At 42.0% G+C, this 18,385-nt stretch overlaps 1 protein-coding gene across 4 annotated transcripts in view; it reads left to right on the forward strand.

Moving 5' to 3' along the window:
- The first annotated feature begins 528 nt into the window (after nucleotides 1–528).
- Pparg (peroxisome proliferator activated receptor gamma) overlaps nucleotides 529–18,385 on the forward strand; it is a 134,798-nt gene continuing 116,941 nt past the window's right edge. Inside the window, exons 1-2 of one of the 4 annotated variants that reach the window (XM_036181415.1) lie at nucleotides 529–1,042; nucleotides 2,165–2,304. The gene's annotated coding sequence lies outside the window, so the exon portion shown is untranslated. Of the gene's footprint in view, nucleotides 1,043–2,108; nucleotides 2,305–18,385 lie in introns of those variants that run through there. The other 3 variants (XM_036181416.1, XM_036181417.1, XM_036181418.1) reach the window with 3 other exon arrangements.

An 18,385-nucleotide genomic window follows, 5' to 3' on the forward strand; every position in this document is an offset into this window, starting at 1 on the left:
CTGCTAAAGAATTTAAGAAATTCAATGAACAAGTTTAAAAAATAGAGGGCTGGAGAGATGGCTCAGTGCTTAGGAACAGTTAGTGTTTGTCCAGAGGACCTGTGTTGGGTCCCTGGCACCAACCACCTGTAGCTCCAGCTCCTGAGGAGCCAACGCCTCTCCATTCACGTGTAAGCACTTGTGCGCTTGCACACACACACACACACACACACACACACACACACACACTTTTTAAAAGGAAATTGTCTGAATGATTAACATTAAAGTTGTCGCTTTATGAAGGTGTTCATCTTCATAGCGTTCTGAGATTAAAACAACAACAACAAAAACCCTAAGCGATCCTTATTGCAGTTAATGCGTATAAATCTATAAATGTTTTCATGCTACTGAAAAGAACATCTAGAGAACACCAAACTCAGGACTCCGCCGGGCCCTGGGCATCGGGACCCGGCGGGACCTTCCTGGGTCGCCTCCCAGCGGCTGTGAGCAGCAAGGCGGCCAGGTAGCCGGCGCGGGGCGCGGGGCGCGGGGCGCGGGCGCGGGGCTGGCGGCCCACGCGGGCCTGGTGGACGCCGGCCTCCGGTCGGTCGTGGGCGCGGGGCCTCCGGCCTCTCCCTGGGCGCCGCCCCCGGCCCGGCCCGGCCCGGCCCGATCGCTTGGCACGGCTGGTCCGCGGCCAAGCGGGGCTCGCCGCACTCGGAGCGGCAGCTGCCTGGGGCGCTCGGGTCGGGTCGCCCGGCCGCGGGGACGCCCAGCGCCCGCCAAGTAGCCGCCTCGGGTCAGAGTCGCCCGGGGCCACGCGTCCGGCCAGAGGGACGCGGAAGGAGAGACCCGAGGCGCCGCGCTGGGGTACCGGGGTCGTGCGCGGCCTGAGGGGACCCAGAGTGACGACAAGGTGACCGGGCTGAGGAGAAGTCACGCTCCGACAGGACCCAGTGTGACTGACAGCCGGCCGGCCGGACGGCGGCGGCGTCTCGGCTGAGGGGGGACGGCGCGCGCCGCCCGAGGAGCCACACTCTGACAGGACTGCGTGGGCGACCAGGTGAGGCGGGGGCGGGGGTCTCGGCCCGAGGGGACGGGCTCTGACGGACAAGGTGACCGGCTCTCAGCCGAGCGAGCGCACGGACACACGCTGAGGAGAAGTCACACTCTGACCGGGCGGTGTGACTGACAGGCAGCCTAGCCCGCTTTCAACCCGAAGGGACGCGGCTTGGGAAGTCTGACAGGACCGTGGGAGGAGGGAGCGACAGACAAAGTGACAGAATCTGGACGGACGGACACGGACCGCAGGTGGCAAACAAGGTGACGGAGTGTGGGTGTGAGGGGGGACCCGGGCTGAGGAGGAAGCCAGGCTAGGAGACGACGGGCGGGAGAGCGGGACCGGGGCCGGAACAGCGCGGGTGACTGACGGGGTGACTGCCATCGGGCTGAGGGGCACGGGCCGGCCTGGGGGCTCTCCGCGGAGCTACCTCAGGCTCCCTGTGAGGGCGCGCGGGCGGACAGGCAGGCAGGCGGGCAGGCAGGCGGGCGGGCGGCGGGCGGGCAGGCAGGCAGGCAGGCGGGCGGGCGGGCAGGCGGGGGCGGGCGGGCGGCAGCAGGCGGGCGGGCGGGCGGCAGGGCAGGCAGGCAGGCAGGCGGGCGGGCGGGCAGGCAGGCAGGCAGGCAGGGGCAGGCGGGCGCGAGCCCGGAGCCAGCCGGGGGGCCGCCGTGCCCGCCAGCCCCTGCCCGGGAAGCCTGGTCTGGGCGGCGCGGTGCAGAACTCCGGCGGGGACCGTGTTGTGCCGACTTGGGCGACAGTTTTCAGAGAGAGAGGGAGTGGGGGGAGCCGGAGGTCGCCCTGGCGACCCGAGCCGGCCCAGGTGTGCAGACGGTCCCCGAGGCCCCGCCCCGCCAGCGCCCCCTTGCCGTCTCCCCAGGGGGCGAGCCGGGGGACAGGCTCCCAGCCGCCCTCCCCGGGTGGGGGTGGAAGGTGGGTGTGTAGCTCCGGGGCTTTATGGCTCGGGCTCGGGGAGGGGCCTGAGGTGAGGAGGCCGTCCCTGGGAGTAGCCTGGGCTGCTTTTATATAAGGGACGCGGGGAGGTCAAGCCGGGGCCTGGACCTCAGCTGGGGATCAGACGGCCGGCCGGCCGCGGCTCTAACACTGCTCTTCACTCCTCTCGCCTAGGTGAGTGGCCCCGCCGCGCTCAGCGCGTCCTGCTGGAGCGGGTGGTGAGAGGTGGCCCAAGCCCCGGGGTCGTGCCGCTCAGGATGGTTTGGCTGTGTTCTCTCCTCCAGTAAGAATCGACTTCCCTTCCGAAGCTAACGGTAGGAAGGTATTGTGTCAGGAGGAAAGAGAAGAGTTAAGTCTTGGGTCAGGAATAAGCTGAAGGTTTTCTTTGCAGGATGAAGGACAAAAAAAAAAAAAATGTAAAGGTAAATGATCAGTTGGGAAACAAACAAAAACAACCCAGATGAACCATGTTGTAGGATAGCTAACATTTGGAAAGCCTCTTGATTTTGGAGTTCATTGTGGTAATGTCAACGATCATCATGCACGAAGCAAATTGTTAACCGGAGTTATTAAATGAATAACTTAGTCTTGGACTTGGGCAGGTCTTCCACAGATATCAGGTGCTCTGTGGGAGTCTTCCTGCCCATAGCTAGGTGATCAATTGCTGACTGAAAACATAACTCCAGGTGTTACAAGATGTAGAAAACCTGGCTAGTGTAGGACCTGACATTCTCTAGGGCTTCTCAAAGATATCTCTCTGGAAAGTCTGATAGAAACACTCACAGATGCTAAGAGCATTTGGAGTGATGTTCCAGAAGATTCAGCTTCAACTTTTAAGTAAGTTCTCTGCTGTCTTTCTTCAACCCGATTTGCTCTAGAATTAAATACACGCCTGTAATATTTTAATATATGAAAATTTGAAATCAGTATCGTACGTTGGCTGGAGTGAAGCCTATCATTAGGCCATCCAGTTGTATCTTACTGTGTTTTGTCTAAATTTGCTCCCTGTTATGTGCTACTTCATATTTAATTTGCTGAGAATTTGTGAGAAGATCTAAGAAGAAACTGGTGGTCATCTCAATCTTTTGCCGCTCACTAGAAGGAAAAAAAAAATGACAGTTTTATTTTTAAGAAAAAAAATTCCTTTTCATGTGTAAAAGTTTCATCCTCTTAGAACGGCTGTGGAGCAAGGGCAGCGATGGAGGCTAAAAGTTCTACAGAACTCCAGGCCGGAGAGTTTTAGACAGCGCTTCCTCATTCTTTTATGTTTAAAAGAATATAAGAACTAAAATACCCAGAGACTTCAGATCTTTTACTGAATTTAAGACTACTTTGACATTTGTTGTGATAATTATTTCTAATAATTAAATACAATATTTCCTTTAGAGGGACTGGTTTTCATAACATTCATGTCACTACATTTTTCAGAATCACTTTTATTTTAAAAAAATTCCAAATTACATTTTTTAAAAAATCACATCATTATTTTTATTAAATTTCACATTGAATTTCAAAATCCCTTTGACATTTAAAATTCATATATGAAGAAAAGTATGACTTTAAAATTTTGCTGTAGAAATGGATCACTGAGTATGTGACTAATTGTTTTCTGTTAGTACATTTTACATATTTCAACAAATAGTTTCCTATAATTCTCTGAAAAAATAAGGATATTTGTCGTCGGCCTTGTCAAGATCCTCCTGTGTGGGAAAGCTATGTAAAGGCACCACTGTGAGAACATATATAAGTATTAGTGATGTATTTCATTTCCTCTTCAGATTATGAGGCAGTTGCTAACAGCAGGAGACTTTCACAAAATTTTGTTCAAATAATTTCCCCCAAATGTTTCCATATTTTCACAGCTCCCATAGGGTCTGTAGGTGCCCAGTGCATTCGTTGGTCATTCTAATTTGTGTCTTTTTGCTACATTTATTGTTATTTGAGCTTGGGAATATTTTCTGTGTCATAAAGTGAGGCAAATATACTGGAAGAAATTTTTGCTTTCATAGGATTCCACTAAGCAAATATTTGTAGTAGATTAAAATGCACTAGTCAAGACAATTTGATTTAAGTCAATAGTGTATCATTTTAAACATGCTCAGCCCGCAAATTGTCAAACTGGATTTCTCTTTTGCCTTTCTTCTTTTATGGCAAATTTCCCTGTTATCTATTACTTCACTTCACTTTCTTAATGTCTAAAAGCGGCAAAAAGAGCAGTGGCGTGATTGCCTACAAAGATCATTAAAAACGGAACTAAGTTGACCCAAACCAGCAAGACTGGTTAATATGTCTTGCCACCATATGCCATAGATATACCTTTTATACCACACATGAATTAGTTTCATAGCATATGAGGGCTTTTTAAATTAATTTTAATTTTTAAAAAATCTTCCTGGGCTTTCTTTGTCTGTTATTTGCAGTGTTCTCATAATACAGAGATAGATTTTGAAGAGTTATGCAGTATATATTTAAAAGTTATTTATTTAATAAACTGACATATTTTAAATTTTATTCATTCAGCACATGTAACTGCATTTAGAAGATCTCAAACACAATAGGCCGTATTTTGGTGAAATGTATGATTCATGTTAAGATACTATCCACCACTAGTATAGTATATCCTTTAATCATTAAGATCTAGGTTTATATGTTCTTACTGTATCATTCAATTATACATACATGTCAATATTTTAATCTCAAATATTCTGTTTAGAGTATGGGAGTTTATACTATTTTTTTCAATCATTATGAGCTTTCAAAATTTCCGTACTTGGAAAGTTGGAAGTTTTCAAGTTATTAATCTTTGTTTTTGTTTGTTTGTTGATTTTTGGTATGGCTGTAAGACTTTTATCAGCAAGCCTGGATCTCTTCAATGATAAGAGCTTGGCCTGAATTTAACTGAGCTGATATCCTAAAGGCGGCCCACACGCCTATCTAGGTCAGCGCTAACTCGTTCGCAAATCTGACTAGTTTGCTCTCTTACTACTTTTGAGATAACTGTTGAGAAAGATGATGATGCCTGTCACATTATAGCCAATTCAAGAAAAGTTTATAGAAATATTCTGTTTTCAGCTGCAAATTATATTCCCTATTCCCTGATGATTTTTGGACAAAAACAAGTACGTAACATTTTTTTTTTTTCTGTCTTTATGAGTCTTTCATAGACAAGCAGTCTTTGTGCTCATGCTAAGTTTTCAGGGCAGCAGGCTTGTACATTTATTTGATAAACCCTGCTCTTTATGGATTTTTATGGTACACTTTGAGAGCATTGAATATGTGTTATCCAGGGCAAGTTTATTTTACCAGGTATAGTAGTATCCTTCAGCTCCAAAGGTTTATTACAGTTTACAACATCTAAAAAACCAAATAATGCCTTGTGCTAGTTATTAAAACTGTTTGTCTGCTTGTTTTTACAACAAACAATAACCCAAATTAGCTTTCTAAAATGCTTGATAAGTCACTTGTGCCTGCTAATAGGCCACTCACTTACTGGCAGGGAGCAACAGGACAAGCCTGTAAAGGGCCATACATTTGAAGCCCTCCACGGATTAACATATTATTTTAAGAGACTTTCTTTCCTATGCAAGAAACGGACTTGGACCGGATTCGGCAGCATAGGCCGATTCCAGTTAGTACCTCCATGAGTTGTGTGCTTGCTGAGTGGGACGAAAGAGGCTTGTGCGTTGTACTGGGAGTGCCGGGAGAATTGCTGTGGGGCTTGAACAGCGTGCTTGTCTAGGATTGCTGTGGGGCTTGAATTGCACATCGCTGGAGAAAAAAAACAAAAAACAACCTTCCAAGACCTGGAATTACCAGGCTCTAGTAGCGGCGGAGCTGCAAAGTTAGGGCAATGGAGGCAGAGAAAGGCTCAAGCTGATGCTTAAGTGGGGTGAGTGTCTGTGGATTTCTCTTTGGGAGTGGGAGCCCGGATTCTCATTAACTTCTGCCCTCTTAATAGCAAGTACTGTTGGGGCTCCCTAAGAGTCTTGGCTCTCTTCAAGCACATCAGTGACCAGGACAGTGACTGAGAAATCTTTTTTGATAGAGTATAATGGATTTTTCTCCACTGCACCCTTTCAGACACAAAAGAAAGATGCCATCAATCCTTGCAACTTGCATTGGTTATAATAAATTTAAACCTTTCAGGCAGAATTTAAACTACATAATAGAGTGAGGTTTTATTATATTTAGTCACTTGTTTTCATTATTTATTTAGGCATTGGAAGTCAAACTGTGGCCCCTCTCCCAAGCCAAGTAGGGCTCTGCTATATTTATACCCCCAGGCCCCACTTTATTGCTTTTGTGCTGTCCGTTTTGTTGGAGGTACTGGTAATTGGACCCTTGGCCTTGCATCTGCTAGGCAAGTGTTTCATCACTCTCCAGCTATTAGTTTATATGTTTTATGTGGGTGGTTGCTTTGCTTGCATGTATGTCTGTGTACCACTTGTATGCCTGGTACCTGCAGAGGCTGGAAAAGGGTGTCCAGTCCCTTGGAACTGGCTTACAAATGGTTGTGAGCCACTGTGTGGATGCTGGGAATAAAACCAGGGTCCTCTAAAAGAGCAGCTAGTGCTCTTAACTGCTCTCTCCAGGCCCACTTTATTATTTTTAGAAAATAACTTTACTGCTAGGTTTAACTACTTAAAAAAATCTTAATCTATGGACTTATCTAGAATTATAATATGGAGATAAAGAGTATTGAAACAAATCATCTGACCCCTGGGAAGGGTTCTTGTTGGCATGGACCGGGAGTGAGGAGTCCTTCTCAGTTTACTGCAGATAAGGACAAGGGCAATATGAGGGAAGTAGAGAACAGGGGAATACCCTGAGAAGGCAGGTGTAGGAGTAGAACATACAGATCCTGGTCTTCTCTGCTCTCAGGCACAGGTTGTGTGCTTACCACCATGTCCTAGAATGTAAGATTAGCTTGAAAGAATTTCCCTGTTCCTTGGTGACATCTTAGGCTTCTAGAATCACTGAAATTCTAAGGTTGCCTCTTACTGTTACTCTTTCTGGCTCTCAAGTAACTTGTGGAGAGAATCTAGCAAGGGGAATAGAGACTTCTTCCTGTGTGTTTAAGCAATACATTCTCCTTTATAGTGAAGGCAATTGGGAAACATAGGACGGTGAGACTGAATGCTGGGATGAAGTTCTGGAAAGAACTTCTTAACTTTGACCCCACCCCTGCAGCTGTCATTACCCCACTGAAAGTGCATTGTCGTATGAAGGTCTGGCGTCCACTCTAAAGAGCTAGTGTTCCAGGCAGAGTTAACTGACCACCTATCAGCAAAAAGAAAGGTTGCTTCCTTGATTTCTTGTTGCCTGAAAACACAGAACATTCATATGGAGTTGGAAAGAGAGAGTAGAAATCATGTTTGGCAAATGCCTAGAATCATTGCACTTAGGAGGGGGAAGAAGGGTAAGATTGGGGATGGGAGAGTTGTTCATATGTGGAATTGGATAAAGGGGTTAAAGGAGGGGAAATAAAATAAGGTAATATGTCGTTCTTGGCAACGACATACACATGAGACCAACTATGTGGAATAGCAGTGATAAGGAAAGATAAATGATTTATTTGCCTTGAATACATAGCTTTTCTTTTAAAAATCAAGAAATGTACCTAAGAAATGGCTCAGTGGGTAAAGATACTTGATGCCAAGCCTCACAACCTGAGTTTGATCCTCAGGACTCACACGGTAGGAGAAAGAAAGAATGGACTCCCGAAGGTTGTCCTCTGAACACACATATAATAAATAAATGTAATTTTAAAAATTTAAATCAAAACAGATTGCAGATGTTCCTCAAATTATTTTCAACTCAAAAGAAAATAAACAGTTATTGGGTAATAGCATTTTACCTAGGAAATGTCATCAAAGTTCAGAGCTGTGAGCTGGCAGTTAGATAATGTAATCAAGCACTATACTATCACCCCCTCGTTATGCCATTGAGTTCCTCCACGATGTCACTAATTCCCTGCTGGCTTCATGTCTTAGTTCTACCAGCCCTTCAAAGCACCTTCCTAACAGAGGCAGTGAAAGGGGTTTTTCAATCACTTCAGCGGAAACACTTGACTAAGAAGAAGAAATGGTGCTTATGCTCTGGCAGATCCACTTCACACATACTCTGTTTTCTTCTCTTTGGGCTTGAAATAGTTACAGCAGCTCAATAAAGCTCTGTTAGAAACCAAAGCTTGGTGGCCACTTCCAAATCACCCTTATTAGTTCTGTGAGTCTGCTGATTGGTGGGATAGAAATTAAGAATGGCCACCATCACACCCTGTTCTAGCATTACCCGCCATTAGTGTTTTACACAACCTTCCCAGTTTGTGAACCTAAAACTGAGAATCCCAAAGCCTCACCTAACTACATATTGTCCCTTCCTTGCATTTGATAATAACCTGTATAAACAAGCTTTTGAGTGTGTGGAAAAGTATACCCATGTGAGTTCTTATACTTATTTTGTATACTGGTTAAGGTTAATAAAAGAGAACACAAACATGTGAATAATATAAATATAAGTGAAGTTGAAACTTCAAAAAATTATTTGCATATGTCAGAATAATCCAGAAAAGTAGAGAGTGCACCCAGTCAAGCATTTGGCAATGGAGGATTGCTGCATGTTTCCTTGAAGCATTTGGAACGACTTAGAAACATCCTGATTTTATTTAAAGGCAATATAATATTTTAAATTTTATGTTCAACAGTGTTCAAATGCACTGGCTTTTAGGACTGCATGAGTAATGGATGAGAAGTTTCTTAAAGGAAGGTACCAATGGGGTTTTATTCATCTCTCTGTCTCCAGCATATAGCACAGTGATTAGTAAGTGCTCAATAAACTTTTTCTAAAAGAGTAAGGAAGGCTAGGGATGTAGCTAAGATGGTGGAGTGCTTGCCTAGCATGCAGAGCACTCTGGATTCTATCCCCAGCACCACATTAAATACAAACAAACCAACAAACAACTTGGAACCTTAGCGCTCAGGAGGTAGAGGCCAGAAGATCAGAGGTTCACCATATTCCTTGGCACTATACAGTGAATTTGGGCCAGCCAGGATTTATTAGGCTATATTCTTATCCATAGCTTATGTGATGTTCTTTACCATATTTCACTTCATTCATAGAATCCCTGGGAACTAGCCTGTAAAAATCACCCTCACTGGCTTGCTAGATTACTTAGAAAAACTCAGTGCTATTGTCTATAAGTTCCTGTCAAGGTAGGTCAATTGGTTGTTCGTAGCTCCTGTCACTGTAAGCTAACTGGATCTCTGAGACATGATCTCACTGGTTCTTTTTATCTTTGAGTGGCAGTTAGGAATCCTGAGTCTCAAAGATTAGATTTTATACTATCACAGGGAAGGATCTAGCCCTGGAGGACTAGTCTATGTTAAGTACATAAAACAATTCTCAATTCCAGTTTAATAAAAGTTGACAATGAGCCTTTCGTAGAGATTTTTAGTAACAGTTTTGTTTCTTACTCTGAAATTCTGTGATTTGGGGACTGCAGCCAGAAATGTGGTTCAATGCTAGAGGGGGTCATCTAGCACACAAGAGCCTGTAGACAACACACTGTGATTTAGGAGCTGAAGAAATTTGTATTTACGTATCTCTGATGTCACTGTAATTTAGTTCAGGCTGGGTAGAAAGCAGTTGAGCAATGTGTTGTATACTGTAATGCTATACCCCCACTTCTGAGGCTTTTGCCAGAGCACTAGAGGATACAAGAAAAGCCCAGATACAAGAACTTCCTAAAAGCATGGTGGTATGCACCTGTGATCCCAGCACTTGAGAGGCTGCAGCAGGAGGACTGCATGTTTGAAGCTAGCCTTGGCCACATAGTAAGATCCTATCTAAAACCCATACTTGCAAGTGACACAGATATTCAGCAACAAAGAAAATGGTGAGCTTTTTAGTTTCTCTGTGATCCTGATCAGTAAGTTCAAGGCAAAGCATAGGGGTCCTCTAGCTAGATAAAGGCACTATATGAGTTTTAATTGTTATACCCAAATTTTATTTCACACTTAGTTTTGTTTCCCATATTGGATTTACCCATGCTCTTATTTGGGAATGAGAAAAAAACCCTTAAAATCCATCTTTTTTTTTTTTAACAGTCTCACAATGTTTGCAGCCATACATAATGTTCAATTTTGCAGATTTCTTGTGGCCTGTGATCTTTTAGATTTTTAGTGTGTGCTGTCAAATAAAGTTTTGAAAAAGTTTGCGGAATTACTTTCTTTTAAAGCCCTCCTCTTTTAATTTTTTCTTAAAAATCTATGTGTGTATTATGTTCTGTTAGTTTTTTTTTCTCTCTCTCTCATCTAAAACTGAATGACCCCGTGAGAGAATTATTTGGTTTTCCAACTCCAGGCAGAATATTGAACATGTAATCATAAATAGTCACTGAAGAAGAAGCCTGTTAAAGTAAACTTTCCTTATCAATGAGATCTTGGTACAAAATGTGATAGAAATACTGTACATAATGTCTTGAAAATAGCAAGGAGTAGGTTTTCCTAAATCCTTGTGAGCCATGAAAAAAAATCACATATATTTACATAGATATGCACATACATACAGAGTACAGCAATAGTCCTTAGTCTTTTTTTTCTGAAGTATTGTTCTAGAAATTCCAGAAGAAAAAATTAACTGCTTTTTCTTTTGGCCCAGGTTATATATTATTCTTGTCACTTTCATATATATATTTCTATAATGATGTCTATAATGCACACATGCATGTGTATGTGTATATATATAATCAGTGGCTTATAGCTTAGAATATTCTTTCCATCTTAAAGTGTTAAAAGTCTTCTAGAAATTTTATATCAGTGATACTAAATATTTTCTTTGGCTCCCAAGTTCCCGCTGATTTAGGCCCTAATGTCAGCCAATGTGAACTGTAGCTAACAAGACTTCAATTTCTAGGTCTTAGAATCTATTGGTAGAACAAACTCAATGTCTTGACACCTCAGAGTAAATCCCCCGAAGCTTTTCTGTGGGTAGATGCAGTATGAGGCATCAAATCCTGAGCCTTGAGCATGCTAGGTAAACTGTTCACCACTGAACCACCTCCTTGACACCTCACATTCTGTGTAGAATGACCATTCCCTAATCTAGTTATTATAACTACTTCATATTTATGAATTCATAAATTGCCTTATTACCATTTATGTTTGGTATTGAAAATTACAGAAAATATTGACCACTTAGAAATAAATTCTGAACATGAAATGAGGGCAGTACACAAGGAAAATACATTTGAATGAATTTATGTGAAATCAGATAGAATTTATTTTCCATACAGAGTGCTGTGGAATATTGAGAGTACCTCAATGTAAGCATAACCACAACTTTCGGATTTGGCAAATGTTGCAGCATGTTTATTGTATCCCACAAACTTCATCTTTACTGAATGACCACTGACTTTGGGAACCATGTATTATGGTGATATTTTATTTGTTGTTCTGAAATGTGATTTTATTTGTATGTTAATAAAGTGGCTTTGGGGTCAGAGCAAGCTATAGCAGAAGCTGGGCGGTAGTGGTTGCACGCCTTTAATCCCAGTACTTGGGAGGCAGAGCTAGGCGGATCTCTGTGTGTTCAAGGATGCAGCCAGCATGGCGACACACACCTTTAATCTCAATACCTATCATAGAAGACCTGGAGGTCTATACAGACAGGCAGTGATGAGGAGGTCATGTGGTTGGGTTTACAACCAATGAGAAGGCAGAAGAGAAAGACAGGACACAGGAAGTAGGCCTCTTGAGGAGAGGAAAGACAGCAGCAGCAGTGAAGGGTAAGGTTTTCAGCTCTCAGCTATTGCTCTGACCTCTTGGCTATTAACTCTGTATTTGGCTCTGTGTTTCTTGTTTAACAAGACAGTTACATCTACAATGTATCTTTACATTGGGATCAAAATCTGTTTTCTGAAAACACAGTCATATAAATGATGAGGCTGGAGCTTGGGAGACTAAAGATCACAAATGTGCTGACTACAAACCTATATCTAACACTGGGCAGTTAAAGACCCTGGTTCAGAGATGAGAAAATAACAGTGACTGAACATATAATATACTGGCATGACTGCCCATACAACCCATTCCATATGTTGACTACTGCTCAGAATGGTCTCTGACCCTAACAAATATGTATAGATAACTCGTTTGATTTTGATATGAATAGAAAGCTTTAAATATCAGCATTACAGAGTATTGAAATTGCTCTTAATCTTCACCAAAATGAAACGTGAGTGGAAGACAGACTTACTCTGATAAGTAATCTGATACTGTCTGTCTTCTGTACCACATTACATTTGCTGATTTATAGGGAGAGGTGTCATTTCTTTATGCTTATGTTCCTGTCATGCATTATTAGAGTGTAGGTAATGTATACCATAGCTCTTGTCATCCTTTTTACTGATCTGTGTACTATATACCTTCCTAGTTCTGGCTTGCAGCAAAGGACAGGTGCATCCGAAGTTCTTTATATGTACTTCTCAGCTTGATTTTTAGCAATAACTATGTGCTTTTTCAGTATCATTTGCACATGGTTCTTAATATTACTACTCCCCAAATTGTCAGGGAATCCCAGAATTGCTCTTTTTTTAATGTGAATTCACATTCTCTAACATTTTTAGGAAATGTGGAATTAACGTCAGAAGAGACTTTCACTCTGCTCACTCAGATACTCTAGAGCAGGTAAAGTGAGACATGAAAAAGGGAAAAATGTTAATTACAGACTTCAACATTCTGCTTTAGCTCTCCTTGTTGTCCTGGTCAGAGGAACAGGTTTCATAATGGCCTAGGGGCCTGAGCACTGTTTTTTACATTCCTATTTGTAGACTTCCAAGTGCAACTGTGACAAATTCTGTTTAGTACTACAATTGGGAAAAGTTTATAATAGTGCACAGCACAAATGTTGCTGAGACTTACTATCCAGGCATTGTGTAAGACTGATTCCCTTTCATACTTTTTGTCAGGTTGGATAAAACACCATCAAATTTTGACCTATCATTGGCTTATAATAGACAGTAATCTTTTTTTTTTTTTCCTAACAGGGTTTCTCTGTGCAGCCATGGCTGTTTTGGAACTCACTCTGTAGACCATGCTGGCCTCAAACTCAGAGATCTGCCTGCCTTTGCCTCCTGATGAGGAGATTAAAGGTGTGTGTCACCATGCCCAGCTTTTAATAATAGTAATTTAATTGCTCAGCTATTTCATATATGAACTACAAATACTATCATCATAGTTATTTAATAGTTAATCATTTCCAAGGAAGATCTATATTAATGAACAACTTCAAAGTATCAGACTGAGGAACTGATTTACATATAAAAACAAAACCAAAAAATAAGCCTCTTTAAAATATTGCCTTGTGACATCTCTGGACACCCAATTTCTTCCTTGTAGGCCTTCATCTGTAGATGTGGAATGAAGGTAGGAGTCTGTTTGCTCAAGCTAAATGCAGGGAACCTGCACCCTCTCCACCCTTGGGCAACCTGCCATTTTCCTCCTGATCTCACACCTGTTCAGCTACTAGGGCAAAGAAACACTGACTAGATACATGCAGGCCCCTTTCTTCCAGAAAAGGGCCCTACAGAAAGGGTAAAGAGCCAAAGCAGGGTTGAGATGTTCTCTCAGTTAATAATCCAAGCTTCAGTGCCATTTTAGTACTCTTTCATGTCTTGCTGCACACAAGGAATTAAACACCTGTTTATGTAAGTTATTGGTTCCGAGAAAGACACAGAATACCATAGCTGGGAGTCTTGTCCCAAGTCCCAAAGGGGTACAGTTGAAATGGTTAACCAGCAATCCACAGCAACACGATGATTCAGGCCTGAAAATGAATGTGACTGAAATTCAAAGGAGGGAGTAGGTAGCCAGGAAAAGCCCTGCAGAGAAGAGTTCAGAAGTTCAAGAGGGTCACCTTAAAAAAACAATGCAAAAAATGTACAGAGAAAGAAACAACAAAGGAGCCGAATAAAGCAGGTCTTTTCACAAAGAACATGGGCAGATCAGGGGATGAAGTCACTGCTTCATGAACGCAGGTTTCCTTTGAGGATGAGGATGATTTGGAACTATATCAAGGAGTCTTAGAGCTGCAATTCTCTTCTTTTTAATGAAGTACTGAGAATCAAACCCAGGCCATGTGCACGCTAGGCAAGCAGCTGACTACCATGCCACATGCCAGTTCCTGGCTGCATGGCTTTTCCAGTGTTATAGCCAGTGACCCTGATCTGACCACTGCACATTGTGTACATGTATTGAAATACCATCTGTACTGTACACTGTATACAATCATTATGTGTCAACTAAAGACAAAATAGACAAGAATATTCTAGATACTGCTGTGTTACATACTTTGAAATTGATAATTTTATGTTTCCTCAAAAATTAATGTTCCTGGCTTGAGATAGTCAAAGAGAAAGGAAAAAAAAAAAAAAAAGAATCTGCAGTGTAAGAAAACCAAGGCTGGAATGGTGACTAAACACAGCCTCAGGGAACTCTACACAAACCAACTGGAGGTGGAGAATCCAGGGATATGAGCAAGCAGAAATGGGGTTGGAAATGTAGATCTTTCAGACTGATGATGAATGGTCTGGAATGCAGATAGAGGAGTAGGGGTTTTATCTTAGCAGTGGGGAGATTCCAGATCTTAAGAAGAAGTTGGAGATGATTTAGTCAGAAGATTAACGTGGCAGCTGTGTGCAAAGAAAGCCATCAGGAAGCTGTTAAAAAAAATCTGGACATAATGTGTCCAGGAACACCTGTGGGAATGAAGACAGAGGCCCACCTGAGTCATGCTCTGAAGCACAGGCATAGTCTACACACTGATGCACACTGACCTGGAGGAAAGGAGGACAGCTTTGAGGTGACATTGTCATCAAAGTATCTACAGTGTGCTGCAGAGAGAATGCCCTTCACCCTCAAATTAGATCCATACTGTCTTGAAGAGTAAACGACTCTGAGGACTTGCCATAGGTTTTAGGTTACCTTCTCTGTGTATCACTTTATATGTTGGATACAGAGGCTATTACAGTAGGCAAGAAGAGCTGGTCTCTTTCTTTATGGAACTGTTACACGGTCTCTATCAAAGAATAGCCAGCCATTAAAGAGAGTCATAGTTCAGCTCAGTGTAAGGGAAGAATTGTAATAACTATAGCTATCTAGCAGTGGGAAAGGCTGCTGAGTAAGCAGAAAATGCTTTGTCATTAGAATCCAAGTGAATCTCGTCTAAGATGGCTTCCCCTACACACTTCCTTCATAATTAGCTACTTTGGAACATGAACATATGCTAAGTTTTTAGCTTTTTCATCAGTACTTGTAAATAAGCTTATGTGAATGAGCAAATTTGATTTTTAAAAGTATCCTACACTTAGTTCTACAACTGGATTGTGTGTGTGTATGTGTGTGTGTGTGTGTGTGTGTGTGTGTGTGTGTGTGTGTGTGTGTGTGTGTGTGTGTGTGTGTGTTTTACTAGGAACTGATACCAGTTTCTCCTATATGCTAAGCACATGCTATACCAATGAACCACACCCCCCATACTCTAGTTCTCCAATTCTTTTTAAAGAAACTATTATTTTCCAATGCTTTCTCAGCCGTTCATTTATTTCCAATTTTAATATTTATAGTAAGTTCCTCTTTCACGTGATGTTTTTCACAAGTAATGCAAATTTCTGCAGAAGTGAGTTACGTAAATCTAAGTCAAGCTGCTGACCTTTAAGTCATTTGTTTTTCACTCCCATGATGCAATGTCATGATTGAACAAAACCTGATGTGACTACCCACTCAGGGATATCTCTGGGGTGCCATTTTTTTTTCCATTTAAAAAAATTAGCTCTTTGAGAATTTCATTCAGTGTGTTCTGATCACACTCACTCCCCTCACTCCCCAGATCCACTTCTTTGCTGCCCACTCAACTTTGTTTCCTTTTTGATTTTTACCTATCAAGTCCACTTTGGGCTGCCTGCATGCTGTTGGATGTGTGGCTTTCCCCTGGAGCATGCTAGTAGAGCATGCTGGGAGAGCTACCAGTGACTACACTCTTCAAAGAATTGATTCCTCCTCTCCCAGCAGCCACCAATTTCCAATAAGTTTTTAACTAGGGGTGGGACTTGGTGCCTACCTCCCTTTTCCATGCTGGAGTGGGATGCCATTTTGATGTGTGAAAATAGATAGCTTTTATTATTCAGCCTATTTGACTTAGTCATTATAAATACCCAATTGTTTCTCTCAACACCTAGTAACTAGACTTACTACTGATTGTTTGCATTTTATAATATGGTAACTTTTTAGACTTGTGTATATATAGGAGTGATATCCTCAGTATGCTTCTTGAGAAATGTATGAATGTTTTAACCCAGATGAGGAACATTCTTTTCATGGGAATTATTTTAGTGCTTATAATATCAGGTGAAAAAAGAAGGTTGTCTGCAGAAGAAAAAATGCATTTCATTTCATCTCTAGTAAAATACCTTGTTAAAAGTTGCCCCCCATGGTAAAATAGGTTATGCTTTTCACCAAAATGTATATAAGATTTTGACATGTGACCTGCTAGATATTAGGCACTCAAATATTTATTGGACATTGTTCAGTTATGTGACGTGATGGTAGATCAGACATCTCAGGTGAAAACTTAGTGTTGGAATAGGCATAGTAGTAAGTAAGGAGAGTTTAAATTTCGAGAAAAGGGAAGGCACTTTCCTTAAGGTGACATTTAGATATAATTACCATAGTGAAAGTTTGGGTTAAAAAGTTTTGGTGATAACTTAATGTCTATGCAATATTTAAAATACCAATGATAACTAATTCTGATGGTTAAATTCAAAGTGAATGGCTGAATCTGAGCATGCATGTTATTATTGCTGAATGACTAGGAACCTCTGAGCCTCTCTTCTTTTTCTGTCACCTTCCTTTCTGCCCTTTTCCCTTCCTTTCTTTTTTCCCTTTCTTCCTTTTTGTATCTCCCTCCCTCCTCTTCCCCTCTCTCCCTTACCCTCTCTTTCCCTTACTTCTTACAGTATCTCTGGTTATTAGCCCCTCTTCCTCGCCCTATTGTTTCATTCCTGATGCTTCTTATATTCTCTTTTCTGGGGTTTTATAACTGATTCTTCTGAAGATTCTTCCTTTGCATTTCTGTTTTTCAATGCCTATTATTATCTCTTCCTTTGGTCAAGACTTCGACTGCAATGTGGAACTAATGTGTGGTTTTAATCTACTAATCAAAAGATCAAGAACAGAGATGCCTTTATTTTGAATTTTTTCTGGTCTTTCTGACAGAATGTGGTTTCCATTGATTGTTTTCCAAATGGGTTTTTTAATTTGATAGTTCTCAAACTGTCTAAAGGGGACCAATAGGCCTTCACTCACTGGTATCTTAGTTAAGGTTACTATTGCTGTGATGAAACACCATGACCAAAAAGCAAGTTGAGGAGGAAAGGGTTTATTCAATTTACACTTCCACAGCACTGTTCATCATTGAAGGAAGTCAGGACAGGAACTCAAACAAGCAGGATTCTGGAGGCAGGAGTTGATACAGAGGCCATGGAGGAGAGCTGCCTCCCATGGCTTGCTCAGCCAGCGTTCTTATAGAACCCAGGACCACCAGCTCAGGGATGGCACCACCCACAGAAGACTGGGCTCTCCCCCATCAATCACTAATTAATAAAATACCTTACAGCTAGGTTTTAAGGAGGCATTTTATCAGTCGAGGTTCTTCCTCTCCAATGATTCTAGCTTGTGTCAAGTTGACATAAACCCATCCAGTACAACTGGTAAATGCTTGTAAAGTACAGTAGCTTGTTGAAGTAACTCCTGATTGTCCCTAACAACTTTCACTTCCACCCTTTTTTCCCAAACAGCACAGAGAGCAGATGATCCTTGAACCACTGATTTGGGGTTGTGTCCTCCCTCACTTGTGCAGTTACACAAGAGGGTCTGTCATGTTCATCCTGTAGCTCCTTGTCTAGAGCAGCAGTAATGAATAGCAGATGCTTAGCAGATAACTGCTGCTTTAATATAATCATACCCACAGTCTGATTCTGTTTCCCAGTCCTCAATAGCTCTCATAACTCTCTTGTGTAAAATTACTCATTAAGGCATCTTAGTCTATAAATTATTTATAAATGGAAGTATGTGATTCCCTGCTTAGAGCATTTTTAACCCTTCATTGTCCTGCTTAGCCTACCACATAGTTTAAATCTTTAGCCAAAATTTCACTTAATCATCTTGCTGAATGACTGTTTCTTAATTAACTCAAGCAACAAAAGATAAGCTAGTTATTAAGAATTATCATTAATATTTATTGATCGATAAACCTGTTTCAGGCTCTATTTAAAGCACATTGATACATGATCTTATTTTATTCTTCCAGCAGTCATATATTGTATATAATGCTAAGGTTATGTAC

The sequence above is a fragment of the Onychomys torridus genome, chromosome 3 (assembly GCF_903995425.1).
Source record: "Onychomys torridus chromosome 3, mOncTor1.1, whole genome shotgun sequence".
NCBI lineage: Eukaryota > Metazoa > Chordata > Mammalia > Rodentia > Cricetidae > Onychomys > Onychomys torridus.